Here is a 16,206-nt window from a genome sequence, read left to right as displayed (position 1 = left end):
CAGAGCAATTAATAAATATTAACTCTCCACTTTCTCCCCCCCCTTCAAGATCACCAGTGATTTTTTTTAAAAAAAAGAAGTATGTGGATCTTTGCTTCCCTCTTCTGCACAAGGAGGGAAAGTTTGAAAAAAACACACACCCTTCTTACCCTGTGTAAAGGGAAGATATTTTCAGGTGCTATCTGTCTGAGAAATGTTCTCTTTTTTTTAAACTAGCAAAGCGTGTGGCTTATATACCACCCCATAGTGCTTCAAGCACTCTCTGGGCAATTTACAAGTTAATTATGCAGGCTACACATTGCCGCCTCCCCTGTGAATTGGGTACTCATTTTACCAACCTTGGAAGGATAGACGTCTGAGTCAACCTGAGATTGAACCCTGGGTTGTGAGTACAGTTTTGGCTGCAATACAGCAGTTTAGCCACTGCACCATGAAGCTCCTATGTAAATTGCAGAATTATGCTGACATTACTCGAAGTTACAATTGTTTATTTCATGGAGTTCTGATAATAAGGAGGACTGGATGGGTTGGTTGTATCTTTTAATCAGGCAGTCCTTTTGTTTTTGATATGTGTGTATCCTTTGCTTCTCAAAAGGGAAAACCCACTAAATTTATGCAGACCATTACAGGGGCCTTGGCCAGAATTTTGTAATAATTTTATTCCAAAGAAAGCAACATTGTTCAAGTTGATATGGTGAACTTTAAGTTTAAAAAAAGCTACTTAAAAACTTTAAGTACAGTGGGGTCTCTACTTAAGAACGTCCCTACTTAAGAACAATTCCACTTAAGAACAGCTCCATTTGCTAAATTTTGCTTCTACTTGAGAACAAAAATCCAAGATAAGAACAGGAAAAAAAAACTTTCCTGCTCTTTTTTTAACCTTAGGTCATCTTAGGTTAAAAAAAAGTTCTCCCCCTAGTGGTAGAGTACGTATTAACCAGCTTTGCATTAGTTCCTATGGGAACTAATGCTTCAATGTACGAACGCACCTCTACATAACAAAAAAACAGCCAGAACAGATTAATTGGTTTTCAGTCCATTGCTTCAAAATTAGCTTTGTCAGAAGTGCTTTTAAAACTGTTCCCTGACCTAAGGGGAAAAAAAAGAAAAAATATCCCCCTCTAGTGGTAGAAGGCGGAATAGCAGCTTCCCATTAGTTTCTATGGACGGAAAAGAGCAGATACAGATTAAATGGTTTTCAATGCATTCCTATGGGAAATGCAGATTCTACATAAGAACTTTTCCACTTGAGAACCACCTTCCAATATGGATTAAGTTCTTAAGTAGAGACCCCACTGTTAAAAAAAAGCCGCCTAGAGTGGTCTTATAGGCCAGATGGGCGGGGCATAAATCAAATAAATAAATAAAAATAAATACCAGTCATATGCTGACTGTGCTCTGGATCTTATGACTGACACCTTGTTAATTAACCACCATAACCTTTCCATGAGTAAAATCACAACAGAATTCTAGCTGCCATCAGCAAATTGCAGAAATCTTGATGAAGGAAAGAAGCACACCTTATCTTGCTCTCCTAATGAAGAATCTCTTTGCAGAAGAGTCTTATAGTGTCAAGATAGTGTAAATAGATGAGAATGAGGAATTGGCCAATTATTCTTGACACTGCTATCACAAAACATCACACTGAACGTACCGAAATGATGTTTGTCACTGATTATTCCCAATCTCTTTTTTTATGAAATTGAAGGTGAGAATGAAGTATAAGCAGAACATCACAACATCATCATAGATAGATGTGGGGAAAAGAAGAAAAGCTCACAAAAGTACTGAAAACAAGCCACTACACACAGGTATCTCTCCATACTCTCCATGCTCATTCTAAAAGAAGGATGTCCTAGCTTTAACAATAGTGTACACAGCCTAAAACTGTTGGCAAGAAATGTCTTTTCTTCACAATGCAGTTATTTTCTTAACCTGCTTGTCATCTAAATGCCAAAGCTTGAAGTATATGATTCAACTGATGGCTAAAAAGAAAACATAAAACTGGGTGGGTGGAAAGAGCTCTGATCTTTTCTCTGCTATCTAGAACTGGAATCCCAGGTTTAATAAAAGCTGAACATTATCTGTAAGAAAGAAGAACTGCAAACACTCTGAAATGCAAATGCCTTTGGGGAAAAGAGAAACAGAGAGAGGAGGGAAGGAGGGGGTAAAATGCTTTGAAAACAGAAATAAATGCTCCAAGATTTCTGCTGACTCATTTGATGGTTGGATGAACTGGCTTCTTCTTCTTAAGTTCATTTGCCCCCCCCCTTTTTTTCTTTTCTTTTTCTTTTTTTTTCTTTCCTACTCAATGTTCTACTTAAGAGTTAAAAGTTTCCTTAACTCTTTAGGAGCTCTTAAGAGCTTGTGACTGAATTAGAGACTGTATGTTGTATAAGTCAGGGCTGACCTGCCGGCACATAACTGACCATATTGTATTAAATAACTGTTACTGAATAAGGTAATCTAGGTGAGGGGCAGGTTGGGTTAAGAGCAGATCTTGAATCGAGACCATGAGCCAAGAAACAAATGATCCAGGCATCACTTCCTCTGGCAGCAACAGAATTTTTGTCACAGGGGTGTGCAGGGGAGGAAGAAAATCTAATACCTATTGTTAAATCCATATCACTAGAGCTCATCACAGGTATCTAGGTAGGAGGAAATGTCAGCTGTTGCTGACAGAAGTGATAACAAGCCTATTGGCAAGGTTATTATTTTGACTAGATCTGTCAATTGACGACAGAGGTTGTAATTGATTATAGAAGTTTATTAAATGTAAACAATGCTCAATATTAGCAAAGCTGAAGACGGGTGCCTAAAGACGCTGAAGACAGTACAATATGTGTTGCAATTTAATGAAAAGAAGCACTAAGAGGAACGGGCAAATGCAGTATCTTCACCCTTGAAGGTATTTTTGTGATTGGCATTCACTTTCTTTTTAAGAAAGTTTTGCAAGTTCAGGCCGCTAATTTAAGGCACACTTGCAGGTTACCAAATGTTGGAACAGTCAAGTCCAGCAGGGCAATGTAATCAACAAGGCTGTTCTAGGGACTGACATATTGGTCTATATCCAGTCTGTGTTCGCACTACCGACACTTAAATCCCTAAAGCTCTTCTGTCCATATTGTACATCAGTCCTGCCAACTAAACGCACACATTCATGAAAACTGTCATTTTCCTTAGTACACAACTTTTCCTAAGTTGTGCCACCACGTCACCCTGAAAATACCTGATTTTGTTTGATTTAGAAAGCCAAAGGGAGTTGGACCTGGTTAGGCTAGTACTTAGATGGGCAATTTCCATGGAATGCCCGTTCCAGCTTGAAATGAAATCTCCTTGAATTCATGGACGCCCACTGCCACTTGGAGGCAAGATAGATCAATGGTTTCATTCAGTATAAGGCAACTTCCTATGTTCTCATGAAATATCCAACACCACGCATTCTTGTATGTGATTTATGAGCTTAGAACTGTGTCACAAAATTCAGAGAAGTATGCGTCCTGAAGAATATCAGTGACTCATATGAAATACATACTAGTCTCGGATGTACGAACTGGTTCAAGTGTTTTAAAAATGTGGATGAAGCAATTTCCACCATGATGATGATGATGATGATGATGATGATGATGATGATGATGGGTCATCAAGACAATTCTGACTTCTGCCAACTCTTTGTTGGGCTTTCTAGCTATAAAGCTATCTGAAGTTAACTACCAGTCCCTTCTTCTGGGGAAGCTCTGGGACTGTTCAGCTTGCCCAAAGCTACATAGGCTGGCTGTTCTCCTGAAAAACACAACTGGTTCTGTAGACAGGTACCCCCTACTTCATTATGCTATCTAGACAGCTACAATTGCTAATTATTTATTTATTTAAAATATATTCACCCCACCTTTCTCCTTAAAAAGAACCCAAGGTGGCTTGTATGTAGTTTAGTAGCTACCATACCATTCTCTCCTTGCTTTTTTTTAAAAAAAGGAAGTTGCCCAGTTTTACTGGTTTTTCGTTCCCTTTGACTAAATAAGCACAGTGGTGCCTTGCTAGACAGTTACCCTGCATGACAGTTTTTTTGCTAGACATTGGCTTTTTGGGATTGCTATAGCGATTCGCAAAACAGTGATTCCTATGGGGGAATTTTGCTGGACAATGTCTGGCCTCTGCCTCGCAAACCGATTTTCGCTTGACGACGATTTTGACAGCTCCCTCCGCACTCGCAAACAGGTGTTTTCGGGACCTAAGGTTTGCAAGACAGCAGTTTAAACAGCTGATCGGCGGTTCGCAAAGCAGCTTTCCTGTGGCCGATCTTTGCTAGACAACGATGATTCTTCCCCATTGGAATGCATTAAACTGGTTTCAATGCATTCCAATGGGGAAATGCTTTTCACTAGACAATGATTTTGCTAAACAGCTATTTCAGTGGAATGGATTATCATCGTCTAGTGAGTCACCACTGTAGAATAATCTTTGAACACACTGTACCATACATACATACTTCCACACTCAGCTACATAAAGTCAGACACCGTGTTTGATGTCAGTTTTTTCAATTTTTTTCCCATATGTTTTCAGATGCTTCAGTTCCTGTGATGTTTGGTTCTTTCTGATAATTTCTCAGTGCTAACTCCTTTCATCCTGTGTTTGGGTTCATCGTGCTTGATCCTAAATTCGGTTGCACAACAGAGATGCAGAGTAGCAGATCGCGTTTTCATTGTTATTTCTTTTTGGCTGCAGGGTTTCGTGTTACTTCCTTTTAACAGATTATTGTGACGGGGCTGTCGTGACATATTTGCATAATTAAAAGTCTACAACATTGTTTGCCAGTGTGATCACTTAATTTTATAGATTTGTTTTGTTGTTGTTTGAATAAAAGAAGACTGTGGGAATAATGGAACAAGTTATCCCGAAAGGGCAAATTTTTTTTTTTTTTAAGCTATGTTGTATTTCACAAAGTCACACAGGGGTTACTTTTTCCTGTCACGGAATATCTAGATGAACTAAAGCTGAAAACATTGTTTTGATAAAGAAGTTTATTGAGCTTCACTTTTCACTAGGGTTGCCTGCCACTCAGGTTTCGGGGTGCATGGTTTAAGATTTGTACCTGAAATCCTAGAGAACGACAACCCTCTATTTGGCCATACAGTGGTGCCTCACTAGACAGTTACCCCGCATGACAGGTTTTTTTGCTAGACATTGGCTTTTTACGATCGCTATAGCAATTCGCAAAACAGTGATTCCTATTTCACTGGACAATGTTTGGTCCCTGCTTCACAAACCGATTTTCGCTAGACAACAATTTTGACAGCTCCCTCCGCACTCGCAAACAGGTGTTTTTGGGACCTAAGCTTTGCAAGACAGTGATTTAAACAGCTGATCGGTGGTTCGCAAAGCGGCTTTCCTATGGCTGATCCTCGCTAGACAACGACGATTCTTCCCCATTGGAACGCATTAAACAGATTTCAATACAATCCAATGGGGAAATGCTTTTCGCTAGACAATGATTTCACTAAACAGCGATTTCAGAGGAATGGATTATCATCATCTAGCGAGGCATCACTGTACATTCTCACATGTTCAGGGCATGCCATATAAACATATTCAGACACACCCTTTCTGTTCTGCATTTTTGTGTATACTTTAAATCTGCTGCTACTGGAATTCACCACATTGGCCTTTAAAATTGTATGCCATACATATCCACTATTTTATATTTTCTGCTGAGACATCCACCACATAACATAACAATGTTCTACACCTAGGACTCACACTTATCTCCTGAAATCTGAAGGGATGGGAGGGTGCTAACCAGATAACACTGTCTGATGAGATTCTGTGAGGATGAAGAAATAAACCAGCTCTAATTTGTACTTCCAATTACCGCACGGGTCAGTTTACTTTCAAACTATGTCAGTTCTGCATGTGTTCATTAATAATCTATTCTGTCCGCATTCCATATTAATGTGTGCAGTTAAAAACCCCTATGTGATTTGGATATAAATGTATATCTAAATACATATTCAAATATATATATTTTGGAGATATATTATGTGTTGCTGAACATAATTCCTCTATGAGTATGCATGTGTAAGCTTATTTTACCTTCTTGCATTGCAATTATAAATTCATGCTTATGAGTTCTTTTTAAAATTGACAATTGCATTGCAAAATTCAAAAGATTTGTGATTTTTTTTTTAAAAAAGAATGATCATAAGGTTAGAAAGCTAACATTATATTAGGCTTTCTCTACAGGAAGGACAGTCATATACTGTGAGAAAGATGGATAACTGTAACACTCTGTACATGGAAAAATACTCAGAAGTGTCACCTGGCACATTTACAAAAGTTATTTTAAAAGAGCCTCAGTGGTTAAACTGCTGTACTGCAGTCAAAACTATGCTCACGACCTGGGGTTCAATCCCGGGTAGCGGCTCAAGGCTGACTCAGCTTTCTATCCTTCCAAGGTCAGTAAAATGAGGACCCAGCTCGCTTGGGGGGGCAATGTGTAGCCTGCCTAATAAACTTGTAAACTTCCCAGAGGTGCTATCGGGCGGTATATAAGCAGCACGCTTTGCTTTTATTTGACTAGGGCAATTTTTGAAATATAGTGGTGCCCCATAATCCGTTCCAGAAGATGGACGTAACTCGAAATGATCAGAACATGATTAATCCATTGCAACCGGGGGGGGGGGGGATTACCAAAAAAATAAAATAAATAAAAAAACTCACAGCAAGCCCCATCGAAAGGCACTGGGGTTTTTTAAAAAAATAAAGCACACAGCAAGCCCCATTGGAAGGTACTGGGGCTTTAAAAAAACAAACAAAAAATAAAGCACACAGCAAGCCCCATTGGAAGGCGCTGGTGCTGAAAAAAATGACTAAAAATAAACAGAGCAAGCCCCAAAGGTGCTGGGGCTTAAAAAACAAACAAATCAAAAATAAACAACAGAGCAAGTCCCATCGGAAGGGGCTGGGGCTGCAAAAAAATTTACCAAAAATAAACAGAGCAAGCCCGGAAGGCACTGGGGCTTTAAAAAAAACAAACAAATCAAAATAAACAACAGGGCAAGCCCCATCGGAAGGCACTGGGGTTGCAAAAAAAAATCACCAAAAAACAAAACAAGAACACAGCACAGAAACATAACCCTCCCCAGCCCAAACCCACCCTGCAAAACCCACACAAAGCAGTTTTTAAAAAGCAGAAAGCAGCACCTTACCTTACCAGGCAGTCCCAAGCCTCCTCCGATCACACTCACTCTAACTGTTGGGGTAAAACAGCTACAAAGAAGCAGCCTCTTCGCCTACCAATGGTTAGCAATTTGAATTCCTTGCCTTTCCCCCCTGCCTTTCTTTGATCATAAATTGAAGTTCAGGCCACAAGTCTAAGCAAAAATTTGCGGCCAGAGCTGGTCGTAACTCGAAATGGTCGTAAGTTGGGACATTCGTAAGTCGGGGCACCACTGTATGGGGGCCATGGAATGCCATTATTTTACTCATGTCAAAGTCTTTTGTTCCATTTCCATACCAAATTAGAGATGTTAGATGTTCATTTTGAAGTTATGAATGACTCTAAATATGGACACATAAGAAGAACCCATCACCCTACATGGTATTGGCCATGGTCAAGCCAAGTTTCAAGTCATCAAAGGGAGTTTGGATGCTTCCTTCCATTGGGTCAGACCCTTGCTCCATCTAGCTTGATATTTCCTACACTGACTGGCAGCAGCTCTTCTGAATTCCTTCCTTACCATAAGTGGACTAGCTTAGAACTGAATCTGGAATCTTGGAAAGCAGGTGCTTTATCACTGAACTGGGTTCCTCCTCCTCGTGGATGTTCCGCTATAGGGAGAGCAAAGGTATATTCCATAGGCATTTAAAAGAATGCATTTTTCTGTTTTGGCACCCAAGCTATTGCAGAGATCTGGCTGCCTCTCTCTTTGGTGATACAACTGGTAACAGGATATCAGACAATAAAACTGGACACGCCCTTTGTATAAGATCTTGGGAACCTGCTGCAATTTGGCTCCTGTTACTAGATTTAGTAGTACAATGATCTGACCAAAGTAGGCTCATATCTTTTTGCATTATTCCAGCCATGTTTTGATGTGAGTCATTGTTCTGCTCCAAGGTCAGTCAATGTTATAGCATTTACTAGTTCTCTGTTTCAGTAACTAGGGATATTGATATATATTATGGTGTTTGATGGAAGGGTAGCCTAAAATTTGGGTTCTCCATCACATTTTATACTGGGACATGAAAGAAAAAAAATAACTTTAAAGGAAGGCATACCGCTTAAAATAAATAAATGAGGAATGCCTGAAATGAATGTGAAGGAGAAAAGTGTGTGTGTGTGTGTGTGTGTGTGTGTGTGTGTGTGTGTGTGTGTGTGTGTGAGAGAGAGAGAGAGAGAGAGAGAGAGAGAGAGAGGTGTGTGTGTGTGTGTGTGTGTGTGTGTGTGTGAGAGAGAGAGAGAGAGAGAGAGAGAGAGAGAATGAGTATGGTTAATATATTATGATGAATGGAGATACATTGGAAGTACACTATTTTCTCCCCATCCTTTTGTGTTTCATATTAAGAGAAACGTGTATTAGAATAATGACAAAATGCTATATTGTCTCATATAAACCACATAATAGTATTGGAAAGTATATCCCCATGTGGGAACAATTTATGAAAGCCTCTTTTTTTTCCCCCTGCAAGAAAGGGTGGACATGTTCATTAGCAAAATCTATTACACATATATTCTAGGAAATAATGTTTTGCTAAAAGGATTCAATCAGAATCTTGATTTATTACATTCCCTCCGATGCACTAGAGATATAAAAGAAGAATCTAAAGAAAGGATGTCATATATGATTGCGGCACTGAGTATTTGATATGCAAAATTATTGGAGAACTGACAAAAGTTCTATGCACAAGGGAATGGAAATGCAGGGAGGCTGATGATGCTACAATGGCTAAACTGTCTGTTAACAGGTGCATGCAAGAAGGGAGAGAAGAGAGAAGTTGCTTTGTGAAAAATTAATTAGAATTTATATATTTTTGTTGGAACAGTAAGGCTATTGACAGGCCAAGTGTATTTACGGGTATTTAAAACTTGCCAACATGAACTTTGTTCAGAATTAGTTTGTGTCTATTTTTAAAAGGAGCTTCTCAGAGATAAAAGACAGGTTCGTTCTATTTATCCTCAGACACTTTGGAGAAATGGAAACTGATGAAACAAAACTAGGATAAATAAACAAGATACACTGAACATTTTGTAGGTGATTGAGGAACTCAGTGAATCCAGATGTTCTACCTACCCCTCCGACCCCCACCTGGGATTCTGGGATGCTGAGACTGCGTGTTATGACAGATGTAAGTATTCTCATAGCACAAGCCCCCCAAATGTGACTTATTTTAATATGTTTTGTATCATTTTTGCACTCAGATGCCCCTCATACTATGAGAGTCTGAATATGTGATTATGTGTAAATCAAGTGTTGTAGCACCGAAGATCCAGTGAGGAATATTTTCACCCAGACATAAAATACCCAGGGCTGGAAGAGACACCTCAGAACATTAGGAGACAGAGTGTGCTCTGCTATGTCCAGAAGCTGCCTATGATTATTCCAGTGGAAGCTGAATTGTCTGGATGAATCTGGAGTACAATGGGCTTCAAGACCAGCTTCTTTGGCCAACCAAGAAGCTGCCTAAGATGATTCCAGCAGAAGCTGATTGTCTGGACGAATCTGGAATACAATGGGCTTCAAGACCAGCTTCTTTGGCCAACTCAGAAGCTGCCTATGATGATTCCAGCAGAAGCTGATTGTCTGGATGAATCTGGAGTACAATGGGCTTCAAGACCAGCTTCTTTGGCCAACCCAGAAGCTGCCTATGATTATTCCAGCAGAAGCTGATTGTCTGGACGAATCTGGAATACAATGGGCTTCAAGACCAGCTTCTTTGGCCAACTCAGAAGCTGCCTATGATTATTCCAGCAGAAGCTGATTGTCTGGACGAATCTGGAGTACAATGGGCTTCAAGACCAGCTTCTTTGGCAAACTCAGAAGCTGCCTATGATTATTCCAGCAGAAGCTGATTGTCCGGACGAATCTGGAGTACAATGGGCTTCAAGACCAGCTTCTTTGGCCAACTCAGAAGCTGCCTATGATTATTCCAGCAGATGAAGCTGAGGGAGACAGAGATTTAGCAACCTGATTCCTCTGGTGGCTGATGAATTATCTAAAAGGTGTATTAAAATGAGCGCAATTAAGGGGCACGGTGCCAACGTGAGCTTTAAAGCACCTGTGTGCATAACCTTTCTGAGAGATCTAAGTTCATTAGCTTGACATATAAACTGCTACTCTAGTTGCCTGAGGGGCATGGGTTCTTCCATGGTTCAATCTGATCTAAGAGAACAGCTCTGACTGACACCTCCTCATAGCTGCCATCATGGAAACGTGCTTGAACCCACAAGGCTTTACCCTAGAGATGGTGTCATGTTCTCATTTTCCCAACATTGCGTCAAGATCTATTGTTCCAAGTGCCTTTTTTTCATTGATTTTTTTAAAAAAGAGGGAACTCTCTCAGAATGTACCAGGCTTCCAAATTACTGACGATGCATGAAAAAGGGCGGGTGTCATGACCTTGCTTTCTTCCTTTTCTTCCTGCTTTCCTCTTGCTTGGCCCTTTGACTTCAGACTATAATGGTTGCCTCAAAGATATACTCTGGTCACAAAGTAGAAGGAGACTGAGAGTCAAAGATCCAACAAAAGCCAAAAAGCTTCCCCAGAAACCCTAGTCACTGAGGAAGACTCTTGATGTATTCCTATCCACCCATCTCAACAGCGATCTTAGAGCTAGACATGGAAAGGAGAAGGAGGCTACATTGCTTCCTAGATGGGCCCCTTTCTAACATTTCCTCCTCCTCCTCCTCCTCCTCCTCCTCCCTTTAGGTAGTTCTAGCTGCACTGAGTCTCCATTACACTTTGATGATATGTGGCTGTGAATGCAAGACAGATGGCTGCCCACTGAGCTGGCTTTGATAGGTCAAAATAGCACTAGAGTCTAGAGATGGATACAGACAGAACCACAAACCAGAAGAAAAGGATGAATTGGGCTGCTTTGTTGGCAATCCAGTTTAGGTACCCTGTTTTTCCAAAGCAAAACAAAGCACTGAAGTTTTTTCCCCATTTGTGCAGCAGGTCCATGCAGAAAGGCAGTAGCCAGATCTGGGAAGGGAAGCCAGCCTGCTATCTCTGATTATGGCAGTGGTGGCAGAGGAGGTGACAGGACAGCAGGAAGGGTAGTCCCGCCTGGCATGAACCTAAAATGTGAACCATACACTGGTTCATTTGGGGGGGGGGGCATTTGTGATGGTTCATGGGTAGTCACAAACGATGAACCATCATGAACCTCTAGTTTTCTGGTTCTTGCCCATTTCTATTAGAGGCTATTTCCCCTTCTACACCATTTTCTGGCTGCTGGTAAATTTTGGTGCCCACTGCTGTGTAGCGTCATGGAAGGAAGGATAGTATGCAGCAGATATACACACTGGAAGTCCACAACATCCTCAGAACTGATGTAGTGCATAGGAATCCCCCACCCCAGGCCATAGTCCTTTATTTTCTCCACTCACAGGTATTTTCCCCCAAATCAAAAAACATACAAATGCTTTCGAAAACTCAAAAACAAATCAGTTCAAGCCATGTCCAAAGCAGCTTATGGCAGGTTGGTCTTGACCTGCACAGGAAATATTTGGGTTCAGATTAGATTAGGTAAAGGTAAAGGTTCCCCTTGACATTTAGTCCAGTCGTTTCAAACTCTAGGGGGCAGTGCTCATCCCCGTTTCCAAGCCGTAGAGCCAGCGCTTTGTCCGTAGACAGTTTCCGTGGTCACGTGGCCAGCATGACTAGACACAGAATGCCATTACCTTGGTGGCACCTATTTATCTACTTGCCTTTTTATATGCTTTCAAATGGCTAGGTTGGTGAGGAGCTGAGACAAAGCGATGGGAGCTCACTCCATCACGTGGATTCGATCTTACAACTGCTGGTCTTCCGACCCTGCAGCACAGAGGCTTCTGCGGTTTAACCAGCAGTGCCACCACATTCCAGATTGCACACCTCCTATTGAGCATCATTCATACTCCATTTTCTGTCTTGATTACTATTTACTATTCTGACTGAACCAAGGTGGTCCATTCTGATTCATGGCATAACTTATTTCCTACTACTCTTGTCTTTTCAAAACTGGAGGATTTCCCTCGTGCTATTGCTTTTATCCCATGCTTGGCACCGGAACATCCTCCGTATGTTCGACATACAAACTCATATTGGCATTCTGAAGAAAACTGTAAAGTCGAGAGACTGAGATTAAATCCAATTTAGAGGCGGGGGGAGAGAAGCCTGTTACATACAGTGTCAAGACTCCTTATATCAAGCTACCTTCAGGGACACAGAAAAGAAAGCTGCAGAGCATTTGAAGCTGATAACAACTTTATCTACTCAATTATGCAGTTGTAAAATCACTGAGCAATCAAGGGCCCCCTTCGCTGCCAAGAGAGGCAGGCAACTTCTGAGCATGCTTTCTTCAGAGGACTGGCTCTCATCTTTCAATTTTTTTGTGTTTACACATGGAAAGGGAAATGGAAAGTTGGCAAGAATAATGGTTAAAAAGAGGGAAGTCCTCTTGATAGCCTAACATGTTTAATGAATGCAGGAGGGGGAGGGCTTCGAACTTCTTTGGTCTAGCCCCGCCTCCATAGCTACTGTGCACCATAATTCCACATTTATTTCTGAATATTTCTCTGCCATCCAACCAAAGGGTTCCAGACATACATTGTGCTACATGCCATCAATTAAAAAAAAAAAAAAAACTTAAGATGACTCTAGAATGGCTGCCAAGTATCTGAGCTTGGAAGCATTTGCACCCTTTAAGGCAGTGATTCTTAACCTTGGGTTACTCAGGTGTTTTTGAACTGCAATTCCCAGAAACCCCAGCCAGCACAGCTGGTGGTGAAGGCTTCTGGGAGTTGCAGTCCAAAAACACCTGGGTAACCCAAGGTTAAGAACCACTGCTTTAAGGCATGGTTTTACCAATGCCACCTCCCAGTTAGTTTGCATAGCTGAATGGGTATTTAAACTCAGGTCTCTTGAATCCTAGTCCAACACATTGATTGGTTGATTGGTTGATTGATTGATTGATTCGATTTGATTTCTAGCACACTTTTTTCCTACACCATCGCAATAATGTATGCATGTTATCAGTTGCACTACGCAGACTTTTGGCATGCATGTTACACATGTAGAATTCCATTATGCAAGAAAGAAATGGTTGACTTGTGCAGCTTGAAACAGTGGTTTGTCTTGGCCGGGCAATTCAAGGAATTTTAGCTGGGGTTGTGTGTGGAATAACTTTTCCAGATTCTGCTTTGTTGGGGGTTTTGTTTTGTGTATAGAAGCTATACATACAGTATGTATGTTAGAATGCATGCTGAGTTTTTTTCCCCATGCTGCCTAAATGCACAGACAGTATAGTATTGTGAGAACTTTAACAGTCTTCCTATAGATCTTGCCGTGTTGGTTGATTTTCTATTTGCTTGTTTTTATCGTTTTTGGAGTGATACTTTGTTGTGGAAAGGCATAAAAACGTAACAAGCACATAAATAAAAGTGGAAAGGTGTGTATCCTGACATAAACTTTACTAGAATATTTGAAAAGTAGAATTGTGCACCAAATTCCAACTTACTGGCTGAACCAGTCTGCTTTTGATAAATTTCTGTGAACTCTAGATCAAAGCCAAATGGCCATATTTGATTCCATGGTGAAGTGGAACAGATTTATAGACTGATTTATGTGGAGCACATTTATTCACATGTGACACAAACTGCTTCAGCCTTTTGTTTTCCTTTTGTTTTCTTTTGAAATAAAGCAAAAGTTAAAGGTGCTGTCATATAAAGAACTCTAAAACAATTTGCTTGAGACTTGTCTCTTGTCCTCTTCAGAGTTTAACTTGTCTTCAGATTTCCTGTGCATCACTTCAAAACTTTTCAATGTTTTCAATGCAAGTGAATGGGAGGTTTACAAACTGACTTGTAGCAGGCGACATGTAGAAGTGGCTGGCTGAATAGCTCCGTGCTTTCAGTTTCTGACGGCATAGCCAAAGGTTGGGAGTTTGATTCCTTACTGTGCCTCCAGGAAGAAGAGCCAGCTGTGTGGCCTTGGGCAAGCTGCACAGTCCCATGGCTGCCCCCAGAATAAGGGCATGGCAAACCACTCCTGAGAGATCTCTACCTGAAAAGGGTCACCATAAGTCAGAATTATGGCACATGATAAAACCCCAAGTTGGCCTCCAAATCAGATCAGAAATCCACGCATAGTTTTATTTAAAAGCTTCTGTTTCCAGTTTGTAGAAAACAGCTGTTTCCTCTTCTGCCTACATGCAGCAAATTTCAATTTACCACATAGCAGATCATGTTTTGTCACAAAACTGAAGCAGAATTTTTTCTAATGACCTCTCCTCGAACACGGAGGAAGGAGGTCTCATGTTACCCCCAAAATAACAACTTATTTGCGGATGGTTCTGAAAAGAAAAGGCATGGCCTGGAGAATCATTTGAATCCGTTTTTGCCTTATGTAATATGTGGATCATATGTGCCTTTGGATTCTAAATGAGTGAAAAGATTGAGCCCAGAAAGCAAGGTGCCTGCTATGAAGTCAGACTGCATCTCAGTTGAAACAAAGCAGATGTTTAGGAGGATTTGCGTCGAGATCAAGCAGTTTGTTATAATTCTGCCATAGGGACCTGCGGATAGGAATGACAAGTGGCAAATGAACAAGGTCCGAGGAGGAAAGGAGCGTTCATCACTCTGGAAAGCAAGCAAACGGAAGAGGTTCCCTCAGACAGCAAGGGACTTGTCAGGCCTGCAGGGGGCTCCCTTGAGCTTCAGTGTAATTGTCTGGTCCTGCTGCTTCAAGAGGGATGTTAAGGTGATGATGATGATGCACAGCGCTGTGGGTACAGCTCAGAGAACAGAGCCTGTGTTAGAAACTGTGACTTTTCAACTGTGCATTACTGATCAGGCACTCCCCACCGCTGTTTCTAGATGAGGAGGAATTATTTAAATGTGATGAAATCACCATGGTGTTGTTTTGGCAGAAATCTGGAATGAAATGACCTGGACTGCAAGCAGGGGTTTCATGCTGTGTGCCAATGCACATTAAAATGTGCTTGGTATACTTGGCAGTAATTGTGCCAAGCTGGCAATAGTTATGGGCCATTGTTAGGAGTGATCATTCCATCTATTGAACTTGGAGAGAGACCAGATAGTCTTTGGCATGTAGAATATCCTATACCTTATCTTTGGGATTACCAGGTTAAAGACTGGGGTAGCAGGCAATGGGGGGGAAAAAAACTCAAAAAGTCCTATGGGACCCTAAATTTAAAAAAAAACATACCGTATTTTTCACTCCATAAGACGCACCTCTCCATAAGATGCACCAAATTTTTAGGAGAAGAAAACAGGAAAAAATAATCTGTTTTCTTCGCTCCATAAGACGCACAGACTTTCCACACACACCCTTGTTTTGTGGAAAAAAGTGTGTCTTATAGTGTTAAAAATACGGTATATATTTACTTCTCATGAGTTTTCCATAGACTTCAGGCCAAGTCTTGTATGATTTTTTAAAGCTCTAGAATGTGTAGCCAAAATGAGAGGGTGTCACAACTGGGAACCGTTCAGTATGTCTGATACGCGGAATTGAATGCCCGTTTGGTTTCCAGACATTTCCTGTCAAACCACTCTTGAGAATGCCTAGTTAGGTAATTACCTTGATTTTTATTCTGCTTTACCAGGAGGGTTTTCAGTACCTGTATTAATTGCTTGTAGGGGAGCAGAAAATCCGTACCTGTGTCGTTATTCATGATGGCACTGCACCATAAGGTGATGTGAAGAATGTTTAATGCCTGGGGTCACAGGAGCTGCTACTGAACAAAGTAGGTAATACAAGAGTGTGTAGACGGGCAGGCTAACTGGCACTATGATTGCAGTTAAGGCCCCTTCCAAGGTCCTTGCATCTAAGGAAGGTTCTGAAGCACCTAGTCCTGGAGCAGGGCCAGCCTGAGATGGTTTGTTACCCAAAATAAAAAACCTAATAGCACCCTTCAGGTCCACATAAAAAAGCTGGCTGAATTGGCATTTGCATCCGTCTTCAGCTACGGCAATGGGATAGTG

The 16,206-nt window shown here is 41.0% G+C and overlaps 1 long non-coding RNA gene across 1 annotated transcript in view; it reads right to left on the bottom strand.

The window, feature by feature from the left end:
- LOC144584210 (uncharacterized) overlaps positions 1–1,291 on the bottom strand; it is a 342,959-nt gene extending 341,668 nt beyond the window's left edge. Inside the window, exon 1 of the long non-coding RNA XR_013538321.1 lies at positions 730–1,291. This is a non-coding gene — a long non-coding RNA (uncharacterized LOC144584210). The remainder of the gene's footprint in view (positions 1–729) is intronic.
- Between the last annotated feature and the right edge of the window lie 14,915 nt (positions 1,292–16,206).

The sequence above is a fragment of the Pogona vitticeps genome, chromosome 8 (genome assembly GCF_051106095.1).
Source record: "Pogona vitticeps strain Pit_001003342236 chromosome 8, PviZW2.1, whole genome shotgun sequence".
Taxonomy (NCBI): domain Eukaryota; kingdom Metazoa; phylum Chordata; class Lepidosauria; order Squamata; family Agamidae; genus Pogona; species Pogona vitticeps.
The sequence above is the reverse complement of the archived record's forward strand: the minus strand, read 5'-3'. Positions and strand labels throughout refer to the sequence as shown.